Source organism: Stenella coeruleoalba (assembly GCF_951394435.1).
Source record: "Stenella coeruleoalba genome assembly, contig: scaffold_296, whole genome shotgun sequence".
NCBI classification, from domain to species: domain Eukaryota; kingdom Metazoa; phylum Chordata; class Mammalia; order Artiodactyla; family Delphinidae; genus Stenella; species Stenella coeruleoalba.
Genome location: NW_027646468.1, coordinates 52,439 through 68,136, shown reverse-complemented (window position 1 = coordinate 68,136; position 15,698 = coordinate 52,439). Strand labels below are relative to the sequence as shown.

Sequence of the window (15,698 nt, the reverse complement as noted above, 5' to 3'; positions counted from 1 at the left end):
GCCTGTCCTGCCTTTCTGGATTTTACACTTTTTTCAGATGGCCCTTTTGACCGGGGGGAAGTGAGACTTCATTGTAGTGCAGATTTCCTTTGCAAGTTTGCTTGGTTGGCCAAAAAGGGCGTATGCGTTTTTTCCTGAATATATTCAGGATAAAACGCATAAGCCCTTTTTGGCCAAGTGCATCATTGTGGACGTTCTGCCTCTTTTCCTATGCTTTCAATGCAATTCCAGTCTACCTCCTGAAATCGGTTTCCTGTAATTCTGCCCCGCTTTCAAGTCCTCTTGGCAGCCTTACTTCAGTCTATTTTTGGACGATAGCTGTCATTTATAACTCTGCAAGTTTGTGAATTACAGTACCCCTGAGCTCCTTTCTTCAACTCGCTTTCCTGTGACCTGGCCGCAACACCGCAGGATGTCTTCAGGCCCTAATCTGGTTCTGGCACGGCACGCTGAGCCTTTGGTTAATTCCTCTTCCTGGTGGGAAATGAGAGTTAAATTTGCCCATCCAGACACCTCCAGCTAGTCTCTCATTGGTTCTCGCTATTCCTGTTCATCTTCCACAGAAATTGCAAACTGGGCCAAACAGGAGGTTAAAGGGACTGACTCTCCAAGTCGGGAGAGTGTTAGTAAAGCGTCTGGAATGTTGCACCCGAGAACAAGGGTACGAAAACTGAGACATAGTTGAACACGTCTCCCGATCACATGGTTGATCATACTCTGGGTTCCACATGCATGTTTTAGCTGAAGGAAGAATACCTAAAACCTGGGTAGTTGAAACCCATGGAATGGGTACAATGCAATATGACTTCAAAGGGTCTTCATTTGCTCACCGAACATCTCCAATCCTATCACTGCTGCGTTTATGCCCCTGTACACATGCTTGATTCTCTTTCGGAGACATAGCAATCCATAGGTTTTAAGATACTTACTACTCAGGTACATTCTTAGGCGTTTAATATGCGGTGTTGAGTCCATTTCCTTGAGCAAGGAGTAGCTCTTGTCTATTCCATATTTGGCTTAAGGAACTTTATCTGTGCTCATTTCAATCTCTGGTTTTATGCAGCACCCCAACTCACCTTCCCCCTTAAGCAAGCATAAGTTGGTTTTCTAAATTTGAGACCCTGTTCTGTTCTGTAATTCAGTTCCTGTGTAGCCAAGTTTACATTCCGTGTATTAGTGATATCTTATGATGTTTCTTTTTCTGTGTGACTTATTTCAGTTAGAATCATCGTACCTGAATCTACTCATTATGCTGCTAAGGGCCTGATGACACAGATTTCATTGCTGAGTGATATTGTTTTGTAAGTAAATACCACAACTTCTTTATCTATTTTTCACTTTCTGCGATGTTGAACTTGTACTGTAAACGAGGTTCTTGTAAACAGAGCCGTTCCAAACTTTGGGGTGGCTGTGTCTTTTTGATTTTAATTTCCCTAAGCTATAGGACCATAAGTGGAAGTGCCCTAGGCTCTGTTGCTTTGTTTTTTAGATGTTTCAGGAAACACCATACACTTCTCCCTAGTGTTTGTTGGCAGTTTACATCCCGCCCTTCAGCATAACAAGGCTCTCAGTTCTCCATGGCCTGTCCTGCCTTTCTGGATTTTACACTTTTTTCAGATGGCCCTTTTGTCCGGGGGAAAGTGAGACTTCATTGTAGTGCAGATTTCCTTTGCAAGCTTGCTTGGTTGGCCAAAAAGGGCGTATGCGTTTTTTCCTGAATATATTCAGGAAAAAACGCATACGCCCTTTTTGGCCAAGTGCATCATTGTGGACGTTCTGCCTCTTTTCCTATGCTTTCAATGCAATTCCAGTCTACCTCCTGAAATCGGTTTCCTGCAATTCTGCCCCACTTTCAAGTCCTCTTGGCAGCCTTACTTCAGTCTATTTTTGGACGATAGCTGTCATTTATAACTCTGCAGGTTTGTGAATTACAGTGCCCCTGAGCTCCTTTCTTTAACTCGCTTTCTTTTGAGCTGGCCGCAACACCGCAGGATGGCTTCAGGTCCTAATCTGGTTCCGGTACGGCACGCTGAGCCTTTGGTTATTTCCTCTTCCTGTTGGGAAATGAGAGTTAAATTTGCCCGTCCAGACACCTCCAGCTAGCCTCTCATTGGTTCTCGCTATTCCTGTTCATCTTCCGCAGAAATTGCAAACTGGGCCAAACAGGAGGTTAAAGGCGCTGACTCTCCAAGTGGGGAGACTGTTAGTAAAGCGTCTGGAATGTTGCACCCGAGTACCAGGGGAGGAAAACTGAGACATATTTGAACACGTCTCCCGTTCACATGGTTGATCATACTTGGGTTCCACATGCATGTTTTAGCTGAAGGAAGAATACCTTAAACCTGGAGAGTTGAGACCCGTGTAATGGGTACCATGCAATATGACTTCAAAGGGTCTTCATTTGCTCACCGAACCTCTCCAATCCTATCACTGCTGCGTTTATGCCCCTGTACACATGCTTGATTCTCTTTCGGAGACATAGCAATCCATAGGTTTTAAGATACTTACTAGTCAGGTACATTCTTAGGCGTTTAATATGCGGTGTTGAGTCCATTTCGTTGAGCAAGGAGTAGCTCTTGTCTATTCCATATTTGACTTAAGGAACTTTATCTGTGCTCATTTCAATCTCTGGTTTTATGCAGCACCCCAACTCACCTTTACCCTTAAGCAAGCATAAGTTGGTTTTCTAAATTTGAGACCCTGTTCTGTTCTGTAATTCAGTTCCTGTGTAGCCAAGTTTACATTCCGTGTATTACTGATATCTTATGATGTTTCTTTTTCTGTGTGACTTATTTCAGTTAGAATCATCATACCTGAATCCACTCATTGTGATGCTAAGGGCCTGATGACATAGATTTCATTGCTGAGTGATATTGCTTTGTAAGTAAATACCACAACTTCTTTATCCATTTTTCACTTTCTGCGATGTTGAACTTGTACTGTAAACGAGGTTCTTGTAAACAGAGCCGTTCCAAACTTTGGGGTGGCTGTGTCTTTTTGATTTTAATTTCCCTAAGCTATAGGACCATAAGTGGCAGTGCCCTAGGCTCTGTTGCTTTGTTTTTTAGATGTTTCAGGAAACACCATACACTTCTCCCGAGTGGTTGTTGGCAATTTACATCCCGCCCATCAGCATAACAAGGCTCCCAGTTCTCAATGGCCTGTTGCCTTTCTAGATTTTACACTTTTTTCAGATGGCCCTTTTGACCGGGGGGAAGTGAGACTTCATTGTAGTGCAGATTTCCTTTGCAAGCTTGCTTGGTTGGCCAAAAAGGGCGTATGCGTTTTTTCCTGAATATATTCAGGAAAAAACGCATACGCCCTTTTTGGCCAAGTGCATCATTGTGGACGTTCTGCCTCTTTTCCTATGCTTTCAATGGAATTCCAGTCTACCTCCTGAAATCGGTTTCCTGCAATTCTGCCCCACTTTCAAGTCCTCTTGGCAGCCTTACTTCAGTCTATTTTTGGACGATAGCTGTCATTTATAACTCTGCAGGTTTGTGAATTACAGTGCCCCTGAGCTCCTTTCTTCAACTCGCTTTCTTGTGACCTGGCCGCAACACCGCAGGATGGCTTCAGGCCCTAATCTGGTTCCGGTACGGCACGCTGAGCCTTTGGTTATTTCCTCTTCCTGTTGGGAAATGAGAGTTAAATTTGCCCGTCCACACACCTCCAGCTAGCCTCTCATTGGTTCTCGCTATTCCTGTTCATCTTCCGCAGAAATTGCAAACTGGGCCAAACAGGAGGTTAAAGGGAGTGACTCTCCAAGTGGGGAGAGTGTTAGTAAAGCGTCTGGAATGTTGCACCCGAGTACCAGGGGAGGAAAACTGAGACATATTTGAACACATCTCCCGATCACATGGTTGATCATACTCTAGGTTCCACATGCATGTTTTAGCTGAAGGAAGAATACCTTAAACCTGGGTAGTTGAAACCTGTGGAATGGGTACCATGCAATATGACTTCAAAGGGTCTTCATTTGCTCACCGAACCTCTCCAATCCTAGCACTGCTGCGTTTATGCCCCTGTACACATGCTTGATTCTCTTTCGGAGACATAGCAATCCATAGGTTTTAAGATACTTACTAGTCAGGTACATTGTTAGGCGTTTAATATGGGGTGTTGAGTCCATTTCGTTGAGCAAGGAGTAGCTCTTGTCTATTCCATATTTGGCTTAAGGAAGTTTATCTGTGCTCATTTCAATCTCTGGTTTTATGCAGCACCCCAACTCACCTTTACCCTTAAGCAAGAATAAGTTGGTTTTCTAAATTTGAGACCCTGTTCTGTTCTGTAATTCAGTTCCTGTGTAGCCAAGTTTACATTCCGTGTATTACTGATATCTTATGATGTTTCTTTTTCTGTGTGACTTATTTCAGTTAGAATCATCATACCTGAATCCACTCATTGTGCTGCTAAGGGCCTGATGACACAGATTTTATTGCTGAGTGATATTGCTTTGTAAGTAAATACCACAACTTCTTTATCCATTTTTCACTTTCTGTGATGTTGAACTTCTAGTATAAACGAGGTTCTTGTAAACAGAACCGTTCCAAACTTTGGGGTGGCTGTGTCTTTTTGATTTTAATTTCCCTAAGCTATAGGACCATAAGTGGAAGTGCCCTAGGTTCTGTTGCTTTGTTTTTTAGATGTTTCAGGAAACACCATACACTTCTCCCGAGTGGTTGGTGGCAATTTACATCCCGCCCATCAGCATAACAAGGCTCCCAGTTCTCCATGGCCTGTCCTGCCTTTCTGGATTTTACACTATTTTCAGATGGCCCTTTTGACCGGGGGGAAGTGAGACTTCATTGTAGTGCAGATTTCCTTTGCAAGCTTGCTTGGTTGGCCAAAAAGGGCGTATGCGTTTTTTCCTGAATATATTCAGGAAAAAACGCATACGCCCTTTTTGGCCAAGTGCATCATTGTGGACGTTCTGCCTCTTTTCCTATGCTTTCAATGCAATTCCAGTCTACCTCCTGAAATCGGTTTCCTGCAATTCTGCCCCGCTTTCAAGTCCTCTTGGCAGCCTTACTTCAGTCTATTTTTGGACGATAGCTGTCATTTATAACTCTGCAGGTTTGTGAATTACAGTGCCCCTGAGCTCCTTTCTTCAACTCGCTTTCTTTTGAGCTGGCCGCAACACCACAGGATGGCTTCAGGCCCTAATCTGATTCTGGCATGGCACGCTGAGCCTTTGGTTAATTCCTCTTCCTGGTAGGAAATGAGAGTTAAATTTGCCCGTCCAGACACCTCCAGCTAGTCTCCATTGGTTCTCGCTATTCCTGTTCATCTTCCGCAGAAATTGCAAACTGGGCCAAACAGGAGGTTAAAGGGACTGACTCTCCAAGTCGGGAGAGTGTTAGTAAAGCTTCTGGAATGTTGCACCCGAGTACCAGGTACGAAAACTGAGACATATTTGAACACGTCTCCCGATCACATGGTTGATCATACTCTAGGTTCCACATGCATGTTTTAGCTGAAGGAAGAATACCTTAAACCTGGGTAGTTGAAACCCGTGGAATGGGTACCATGCAATATGACTTCAAAGGGTCTTCATTTGCTCACCGAACCTCTCCAATCCTATCACTGCTGCGTTTATGCCCCTGTACACATGTTTGATTCTCTTTTGGAGACATAGCAATCCATAGGTTTTAAGATACTTACAAGTCAGGTACATTCTTAGGCGTTTAATATGCGTTGTTGAGTCCATTTCGTTGAGCAAGGAGTAGCTCTTGTCTATTCCATATTTGGCTTAAGGAACTTTATCTGTGCTCATTTCAATCTCTGGTTTTATGCAGCACCCCAACTCACCTTTACCCTTAAGCAAGCATAAGTTGGTTTTCTAAATTTGAGTCCCTGTTCTGTTCTGTAATTCAGTTCCTGTGTAGCCAAGTTTACATTCCGTGTATTACTGATATCTTATGATGTTTCTTTTTCTGTGTGACTTACTTCAGTTAGAATCATCATACCTGAATCCACTCATTGTGCTGCTAAGGGCCTGATGACACAGATTTCATTGCTGAGTGATATTGCTTTGTAAGTAAATACCACAACTTCTTTATCCATTTTTCACTTTCTGCGATGTTGAACTTGTACTGTAAACGAGGTTCTTGTAAACAGAGCCATTCCAAACTTTGGGGTGGCTGTGTCTTTTTGATTTTAATTTCCCTAAGCTATAGGACCATAAGTGGAAGTGCCCTAGGTTCTGTTGCTTTGTTTTTTAGATGTTTCAGGAAACACCATACACTTCTCCCGAGTGGTTGTTGGCAATTTACATCCCGCCCATCAGCATAACAAGGCTCCCAGTTCTCCATGGCCTGTCCTGCCTTTCTGGATTTTACACTTTTTTCAGATGGCCCTTTTGACCGGGGGGAAGTGAGACTTCATTGTAGTGCAGATTTCCTTTGCAAGCTTGCTTGGTTGGCCAAAAAGGACGTATGCGTTTTTTCCTGAATATATTCAGGAAAAAACGCATACGCCCTTTTTGGCCAAGTGCATCATTGTGGACGTTCTGCCTCTTTTCCTATGCTTTCAATGTAATTCCAGTCTACCTCCTGAAATCGGTTTCCTGCAATTCTGCCCCGCTTTCAAGTCCTCTTGGCAGCCTTACTTCAGTATATTTTTGGACAATAGCTGTCATTTATAACTCTGCAGGTTTGTGAATTACAGTGACCCTGAGCTCCTTTCTTCAACTCGCTTTCTTTTGAGCTGGCCGCAACACCGCAGGATGGCTTCAGGCCCTAATCTGGTTCCGGTACGGCACGCTAAGCCTTTGGTTATTTCCTCTTCCTGGTGGGAAATGAGAGTTAAATTTGCCCGTCCAGACACCTCCAGCTAGCCTCTCATTGGTTCTCGCTATTCCTGTTCATCTTCCGCAGAAATTGCAAACTGGGCCAAACAGGAGGTTAAAGGCGCTGACTCTCCAAGTGGGGAGAGTGTTAGTAAAGCGTCTGGAATGTTGCACCCGAGTACCAGGGGAGGAAAACTGAGACATATTTGAACACGTCTCCCGTTCACATGGTTGATCATACTTGGGTTCCACATGCATGTTTTAGCTGAAGGAAGAATACCTTAAACCTGGAGAGTTGAGACCCGTGTAATGGGTACCATGCAATATGACTTCAAAGGGTCTTCATTTGCTCACCGAACCTCTCCAATCCTATCACTGCTGCGTTTATGCCCCTGTACACATGCTTGATTCTCTTTCGGAGACATAGCAATCCATAGGTTTTAAGATACTTACTAGTCAGGTACATTCTTAGGCGTTTAATATGCGGTGTTGAGTCCATTTAGTTGAGCAAGGAGTAGCTCTTGTCTATTCCATATTTGACTTAAGGAACTTTATCTGTGCTCATTTCAATCTCTGGTTTTATGCAGCACCGCAACTCACCTTTACCCTTAAGCAAGCATAAGTTGGTTTTCTAAATTTGAGACCCTGTTCTGTTCTGTAATTCAGTTCCTGTGTAGCCAAGTTTACATTCCGTGTATTACTGATATCTTATGATGTTTCATTTTCTGTGTGACTTATTTCAGTTAGAATCATCATACCTGCATCCACTCATTGTGATGTTAAGGGCCTGATGACACAGATTTCATTGCTGAGTGATATTGCTTTGTAAGTAAATACCACAACTTCTTTATCCATTTATCACTTTCTGCGATGTTGAACTTGTACTGTAAACGAGGTTCTTGTAAACAGAGGCGTCCCAAACTTTGGGGTGGCTGTGTCTTTTTGATTTTAATTTCCCTAAGCTATAGGACCATAAGTGGCAGTGCCCTAGGCTCTGTTGCTTTGTTTTTTAGATGTTTCAGGAAACACCATACACTTCTCCCGAGTGTCTGTTGGCAATTTACATCCCGCCCATCAGCATAACAAGGCTCCCAGTTCTCCATGGCCTGTCCTGCCTTTCTGAATTTTACACTTTTTTCAGATGGCCCTTTTGACTGGGGGGAAGTGAGACTTCATTGTAGTGCAGATTTCCTTTGCAAGCTTGCTTGGTTGGCCAAAAAGGGCGTATGCGTTTTTTCCTGAATATATTCAGGAAAAAACGCATACGCCCTTTTTGGCCAAGTGCATCATTGTGGACGTTCTGCCTCTTTTCCTATGCTTTCAATGCAATTCCAGTCTACCTCCTGAAATCGGTTTCCTGCAATTCTGCCCCGCTTTCAAGTCCTCTTGGCAGCCTTACTTCAGTGTATTTTTGGACGATAGCTGTCATTTATAACTCTGCAGGTTTGTGAATTACAGTGCCCCTGAGCTCCTTTCTTCAACTCGCTTTCTTGTGACCTGGCCGCAACACCGCAGGATGGCTTCAGGCCCTAATCTGATTCTGGCATGGCACGCTGAGCCTTTGGTTAATTCCTCTTCCTGGTAGGAAATGAGAGTTAAATTTGCCCGTCCAGACACCTCCAGCTAGTCTCCATTGGTTCTCGCTATTCCTGTTCATCTTCCGCAGAAATTGCAAACTGGGCCAAACAGGAGGTTAAAGGGACTGACTCTCCAAGTGGGGAGAGTGTTAGTAAAGCGTCTGGAATGTTGCACCCGAGTACCAGGGGAGGAAAACTGAGACATATTTGAACACGTCTCCCGTTCACATGGTTGATCATACTTGGGTTCCACATGCATGTTTTAGCTGAAGGAAGAATACCTTAAACCTGGAGAGTTGAGACCCGTGTAATGGGTACCATGCAATATGACTTCAAAGGGTCTTCATTTGCTCACCGAACCTCTCCAATCCTATCACTGCTGCGTTTATGCCCCTGTACACATGCTTGATTCTCTTTCGGAGACATAACAATCCATAGGTTTTAAGATACTTACTAGTCAGGTACATTCTTAGGCGTTTAATATGCGGTGTTGAGTCCATTTCGTTGAGCAAGGAGTAGCTCTTGTCTATTCCATATTTGACTTAAGGAACTTTATCTGTGCTCATTTCAATCTCTGGTTTTATGCAGCACCCCAACTCACCTTTACCCTTAAGCAAGCATAAGTTGCTTTTCTAAATTTGAGACCCTGTTCTGTTCTGTAATTCAGTTCCTGTGTAGCCAAGTTTACATTCCGTGTATTAATGATATCTTATGATGTTTCTTTTTCTGTGTAACTTATTTCAGTTAGAATCATCATACCTGAATCCACTCATTGTGATGCTAAGGGCCTGATGACATAGATTTCATTGCTGAGTGATATTGCTTTGTAAGTAAATACCACAACTTCTTTATCCATTTTTCACTTTCTGCGATGTTGAACTTGTACTGTAAACGAGGTTCTTGTAAACAGAGGCGTCCCAAACTTTGGGGTGGCTGTGTCTTTTTGATTTTAATTTCCCTAAGCTATAGGACCATAAGTGGCAGTGCCCTAGGCTCTGTTGCTTTGTTTTTTAGATGTTTCAGGAAACACCATACACTTCTCCCGAGTGTCTGTTGGCAATTTACATCACGCCCATCAGCATAACAAGGCTCCCAGTTCTCCATGGCCTGTCCTGCCTTTCTGGATTTTACACTTTTTTCAGATGGCCCTTTTGACTGGGGGGAAGTGAGACTTCATTGTAGTGCAGATTTCCTTTGCAAGCTTGCTTGGTTGGCCAAAAAGGGCGTATGCGTTTTTTCCTGAATATATTCAGGAAAAAACGCATACGCCCTTTTTGGCCAAGTGCATCATTGTGGACGTTCTGCCTCTTTTCCTATGCTTTCAATGCAATTCCAGTCTACCTCCTGAAATCGGTTTCCTGCAATTCTGCCCCGCTTTCAAGTCCTCTTGGCAGCCTTACTTCAGTATATTTTTGGACAATAGCTGTCATTTATAACTCTGCAGGTTTGTGAATTACAGTGCCCCTGAGCTCCTTTCTTCAACTCGCTTTCTTGTGACCTGGTCGCAACACCGCAGGATGGCTTCAGGCCCTAATCTGATTCTGGCATGGCACGCTGAGCCTTTGGTTAATTCCTCTTCCTGGTAGGAAATGAGAGTTAAATTTGCCCGTCCAGACACCTCCAGCTAGTCTCCATTGGTTCTCGCTATTCCTGTTCATCTTCCGCAGAAATTGCAAACTGGGCCAAACAGGAGGTTAAAGGGACTGACTCTCCAAGTCGGGAGAGTGTTAGTAAAGCGTCTGGAATGTTGCACCCGAGTACCAGGGTACGAAAACTGAGACATATTTGAACACGTCTCCCGATCACATGGTTGATCATACTCTAGGTTCCACATGCATGTTTTAGATGAAGGAAGAATACCTTAAACCTAGGTAGTTGAAACACGTGGAATGGGTACCATGCAATATGAGTTCAAAGGGTCTTCATTTGCTCACCCAACCTCTCCAATCCTATCACTGCTGCGTTTATGCCCCTGTACACATGCTTGATTCTCTTTTGGAGACATAGCAATCCATAGGTTTTAAGATACTTACAAGTCAGGTACATTCTTAGGCGTTTAATATGCGGTGTTGAGTCCATTTCGTTGAGCAAGGAGTAGCTCTTGTCTATTCCATATTTGGCTTAAGGAAATTTATCTGTGCTCATTTCAATCTCTGGTTTTATGCAGCACCCCAACTCACCTTTACCCTTAAGCAAGCATAAGTTGGTTTTCTAAATTTGAGTCCCTGTTCTGTTCTGTAATTCAGTTCCTGTGTAGCCAAGTTTACATTCCGTGTATTACTGATATCTTATGATGTTTCTTTTTCTGTGTGACTTACTTCAGTTAGAATCATCATACCTGAATCCACTCATTGTGCTGCTAAGGGCCTGATGACACAGATTTCATTGCTGAGTGATATTGCTTTGTAAGTAAATACCACAACTTCTTTATCCATTTTTCACTTTCTGCGATGTTGAACTTGTACTGTAAACGAGGTTCTTGTAAACAGAGCCATTCCAAACTTTGGGGTGGCTGTGTCTTTTTGATTTTAATTTCCCTAAGCTATAGGACCATAAGTGGAAGTGCCCTAGGTTCTGTTGCTTTGTTTTTTAGATGTTTCAGGAAACACCATACACTTCTCCCGAGTGGTTGTTGGCAATTTACATCCCGCCCATCAGCATAACAAGGCTCCCAGTTCTCCATGGCCTGTCCTGCCTTTCTGGATTTTACACTTTTTTCAGATGGCCCTTTTGACCGGGGGGAAGTGAGACTTCATTGTAGTGCAGATTTCCTTTGCAAGCTTGCTTGGTTGGCCAAAAAGGACGTATGCGTTTTTTCCTGAATATATTCAGGAAAAAACGCATACGCACTTTTTGGCCAAGTGCATCATTGTGGACGTTCTGCCTCTTTTCCTATGCTTTCAATGTAATTCCAGTCTACCTCCTGAAATCGGTTTCCGGCAATTCTGCCCCGCTTTCAAGTCCTCTTGGCAGCCTTACTTCAGTATATTTTTGGACAATAGCTGTCATTTATAACTCTGCAGGTTTGTGAATTACAGTGCCCCTGAGCTCCTTTCTTCAACTCGCTTTCTTTTGAGCTGGCCGCAACACCGCAGGATGGCTTCAGGCCCTAATCTGGTTCTGGTACGGCACGCTAAGCCTTTGGTTATTTCCTCTTCCTGGTGGGAATTGAGAGTTAAATTTGCCCGTCCAGACACCTCCAGCTAGCCTCTCATTGGTTCTCGCTATTCCTGTTCATCTTCCGCAGAAATTGCAAACTGGGCCAAACAGGAGGTTAAAGGCGCTGACTCTCCAAGTGGGGAGAGTGTTAGTAAAGCGTCTGGAATGTTGCACCCGAGTACCAGGGGAGGAAAACTGAGACATATTTGAACACGTCTCCCGTTCACATGGTTGATCATACTTGGGTTCCACATGCATGTTTTAGCTGAAGGAAGAATACCTTAAACCTGGAGAGTTGAGACCCGTGTAATGGGTACCATGCAATATGACTTCAAAGGGTCTTCATTTGCTCACCGAACCTCTCCAATCCTATCACTGCTGCGTTTATGCCCCTGTACACATGCTTGATTCTCTTTCGGAGACATAACAATCCATAGGTTTTAAGATACTTACTAGTCAGGTACATTCTTAGGCGTTTAATATGCGGTGTTGAGTCCATTTCGTTGAGCAAGGAGTAGCTCTTGTCTATTCCATATTTGACTTAAGGAACTTTATCTGTGCTCATTTCAATCTCTGGTTTTATGCAGCACCCCAACTCACCTTTACCCTTAAGCAAGCATAAGTTGCTTTTCTAAATTTGAGACCCTGTTCTGTTCTGTAATTCAGTTCCTGTGTAGCCAAGTTTACATTCCGTGTATTAATGATATCTTATGATGTTTCTTTTTCTGTGTGACTTATTTCAGTTAGAATCATCATACCTGAATCCACTCATTGTGATGCTAAGGGCCTGATGACATAGATTTCATTGCTGAGTGATATTGCTTTGTAAGTAAATACCACAACTTCTTTATCCATTTTTCACTTTCTGCGATGTTGAACTTGTACTGTAAACGAGGTTCTTGTAAACAGAGCCGTTCCAAACTTTGGGGTGGCTGTGTCTTTTTGATTTTAATTTCCCTAAGCTATAGGACCATAAGTGGCAGTGCCCTAGGCTCTGTTGCTTTGTTTTTTAGATGTTTCAGGAAACACCATACACTTCTCCCGAGTGTCTGTTGGCAATTTACATCCCGCCCATCAGCATAACAAGGCTCCCAGTTCTCCATGGCCTGTCCTGCCTTTCTGGATTTTACACTTTATTCAGATGGCCCTTTTGACCGGGGGGAAGTGAGACTTCATTGTAGTGCAGATTTCCTTTGCAAGCTTGCTTGGTTGGCCAAAAAGGGCGTATGCGTTTTTTCCTGAATATATTCAGGAAAAAACGCATACGCCCTTTTTGGCCAAGTGCATCATTGTGGACGTTCTGCCTCTTTTCCTATGCTTTCAATGCAATTCCAGTCTACCTCCTGAAATCGGTTTCCTGCAATTCTGCCCCGCTTTCAAGTCCTCTTGGCAGCCTTACTTCAGTCTATTTTTGGACGATAGCTGTCATTTATAACTCTGCAGGTTTGTGAATTACAGTGCCCCTGAGCTCCTTTCTTCAACTCGCTTTCTTGTGACCTGGCCGCAACACCGCAGGATGGCTTCAGGCCCTAATCTGGTTCCGGCCCGGCACGCTGAGCCTTTGGTTAATTCCTCTTCCTGGTGGGAAATGAGAGTTAAATTTGCCCGTCCAGACACCTCCAGCTAGCCTCTCATTGGTTCTCGCTATTCCTGTTCATCTTCCGCAGAAATTGCAAACTGGGCCAAACAGGAGGTTAAAGGGACTGACTCTCCAAGTGGGGAGAGTGTTAGTAAAGCGTCTGGAATGTTGCACCCGAGTACCAGGGGAGGAAAACTGAGACATATTTGAACACGTCTCCCGATCACATGGTTGATCATACTCTGGGTTCCACATGCATGTTTTAGCTGAAGGAAGAATACCTAAAACCTGGGTAGTTGAAACCCGTGGAATGGGTACCATGCAATATGACTTCAAAGGGTCTTCATTTGCTCACCGAACCTCTCCAATCCTATCACTGCTGCGTTTATGCCCCTGTACACATGCTTGATTCTCTTTCGGAGACATAGCAATCCATAGGTTTTAAGATACTTACTAGTCAGGTACATTCTTAGGCGTTTAATATGCGGTGTTGAGTCCATTTCGTTGAGCAAGGAGTAGCTCTTGTCTATTCCATATTTGGCTTAAGGAACTTTATCTGTGCTCATTTCAATCTCTGGTTTTATGCAGCAACCCAACTCACCTTTCCCCTTAAGCAAGCATAAGTTGGTTTTCTAAATTTGAGAACCTGTTCTGTTTTGGAATTCAGTTCCTGTGTAGCCAAGTTTACATTCCGTGTATTAGTGATATCTTATGATGTTTCTTTTTCTGTGTGACTTATTTCAGTTAGAATCATCGTACCTGAATCTACTCATTATGCTGCTACGGGCCTGATGACATAGATTTCATTGCTGAGTGATACTGCATTGTACGTAAGTACCACAAGTTCTTTATCCATTTTTCACTTTCTGCGATGTTGAACTTGTACTGTAAACGGGGTTCTTGTAAACAGAGCCGTTCCAAACTTTGGGGTGGCTGTGTGTTTTTGATTTTAATTTCCCTAAGCTATAGGACCATAAGTGGAAGTGCCCTAGGCTCTGTTGCTTTGTTTTTTAGATGTTTTAGGAAACACCATACACTTCTCCCGAGTGTCTGTTGGCAATTTACATCCCGCCCATCAGCATAACAAGGCTCCCAGTTCTCAATGGACTGTTGCCTTTCTGGATTTTACACTTTTTTCAGATGGCCCTTTTGACCGGGGGGAAGTGAGACTTCATTGTAGTGCAGATTTCCTTTGCAAGCTTGCTTGGTTGGCCAGAAAGGGCGTATGCGTTTTTTCCTGAATATATTCAGGAAAAAACGCATACGCCCTTTTTGGCCAAGTGCATCATTGTGGACGTTCTGCCTCTTTTCCTATGCTTTCAATGCAATTCCAGTCTACCTCCTGAAATCGGTTTCCTGCAATTCTGCCCCGCTTTCAAGTCCTCTTGGCAGCCTTACTTCAGTCTATTTTTGGACGATAGCTGTCATTTATAACTCTGCAGGTTTGTGAATTATAGTGCCCCTGAGCTCCTTTCTTCAACTCGCTTTCTTGTGAGCTGGCCGCAACACCGCAGGATGGCTTCAGGCCCTAATCTGGTTCCGGTACGGCACGCTGAGCCTTTGGTTATTTCCTCTTCCTGGTGGGAAATGAGAGTTAAATTTGCCCGTCCATACACCTCCAGGTAGCCTCTCATTGGTTCTCGCTATTCCTGTTCATCTTCCGCAGAAATTGCAAACTGGGCCAAACAGGAGGTTAAAGGGACTGACTCTCCAAGTGGGGAGAGTGTTAGTAAAGCGTCTGGAATATTGCACCCGAGTACCAGGGGAGGAAAACTGAGACATATTTGAACACGTCTCCCGATCACATGGTTGATCATACTCTGGGTTCCACATGCATGTTTTAGCTGAAGGAAGAATACCTTAAACCTGGGTAGTTGAAACCCGTGGAATGGGTACCATGCAATATGACTTCAAAGGGTCTTCATTTGCTCACCGAACCTCTCCAATCCTATCACTGCTGCGTTTATGCCCCTGTACACATGCTTGATTCTCTTTCGGAGACATAGCAATCCATAGGTTTTAAGATACTTACTAGTCAGGTACATTCTTAGGCGTTTAATATGCGGTGTTGAGTCCATTTCGTTGAGCAAGGAGTAGCTCTTGTCTATTCCATATTTGGCTTAAGGAACTTTATCTGTGCTCATTTCAATCTCTGGTTTTATGCAGCACCCCAACTCACCTTTACCCTTAAGCAAGCATAAGTTGGTTTTCTAAATTTGAGACCCTGTTCTGTTCTGTAATTCAGTTCCTGTGTAGCCAAGTTTACATTCCGTGTATTACTGATATCTTATGATGTTTCTTTTTCTGTGTGACTTATTTCAGTTAGAATCATCATACCTGAATCCACTCATTGTGCTGCTAAGGGCCTGATGACACAGATTTCATTGCTGAGTGATATTGCTTTGTAAGTAAATACCACAACTTCTTTATCCATTTTTCACTTTCTGCGATGTTGAACTTGTACTGTAAACGAGGTTCTTGTAAACAGAGCTTTTCCAAACTTTGGGGTGGCTGTGTCTTTTTGATTTTAAATTCCCTAAGCTATAGGACCATAAGTGGAAGTGCCCTAGGCTCTGTTGCTTTGTTTTTTAGA

The 15,698-nt window shown here is 43.5% G+C and overlaps 1 long non-coding RNA gene across 5 annotated transcripts in view; it reads left to right on the top strand.

Annotated features, from left to right (window-relative positions):
* The window catches only part of LOC307181087, a 305,406-nt gene that overhangs the window by 249,237 nt on the left and 40,471 nt on the right, over positions 1–15,698 (top strand). The window contains exons 4-5 of one of the 5 annotated variants that reach the window (XR_013825864.1): positions 4,377–4,458; positions 9,112–9,205. The exons of the other annotated variants lie outside the window; for them this stretch is intronic. This is a non-coding gene — a long non-coding RNA (uncharacterized lncRNA). Of the gene's footprint in view, positions 1–4,376; positions 4,459–9,111; positions 9,206–15,698 lie in introns of those variants that run through there. 5 annotated transcript variants of the gene reach the window in all.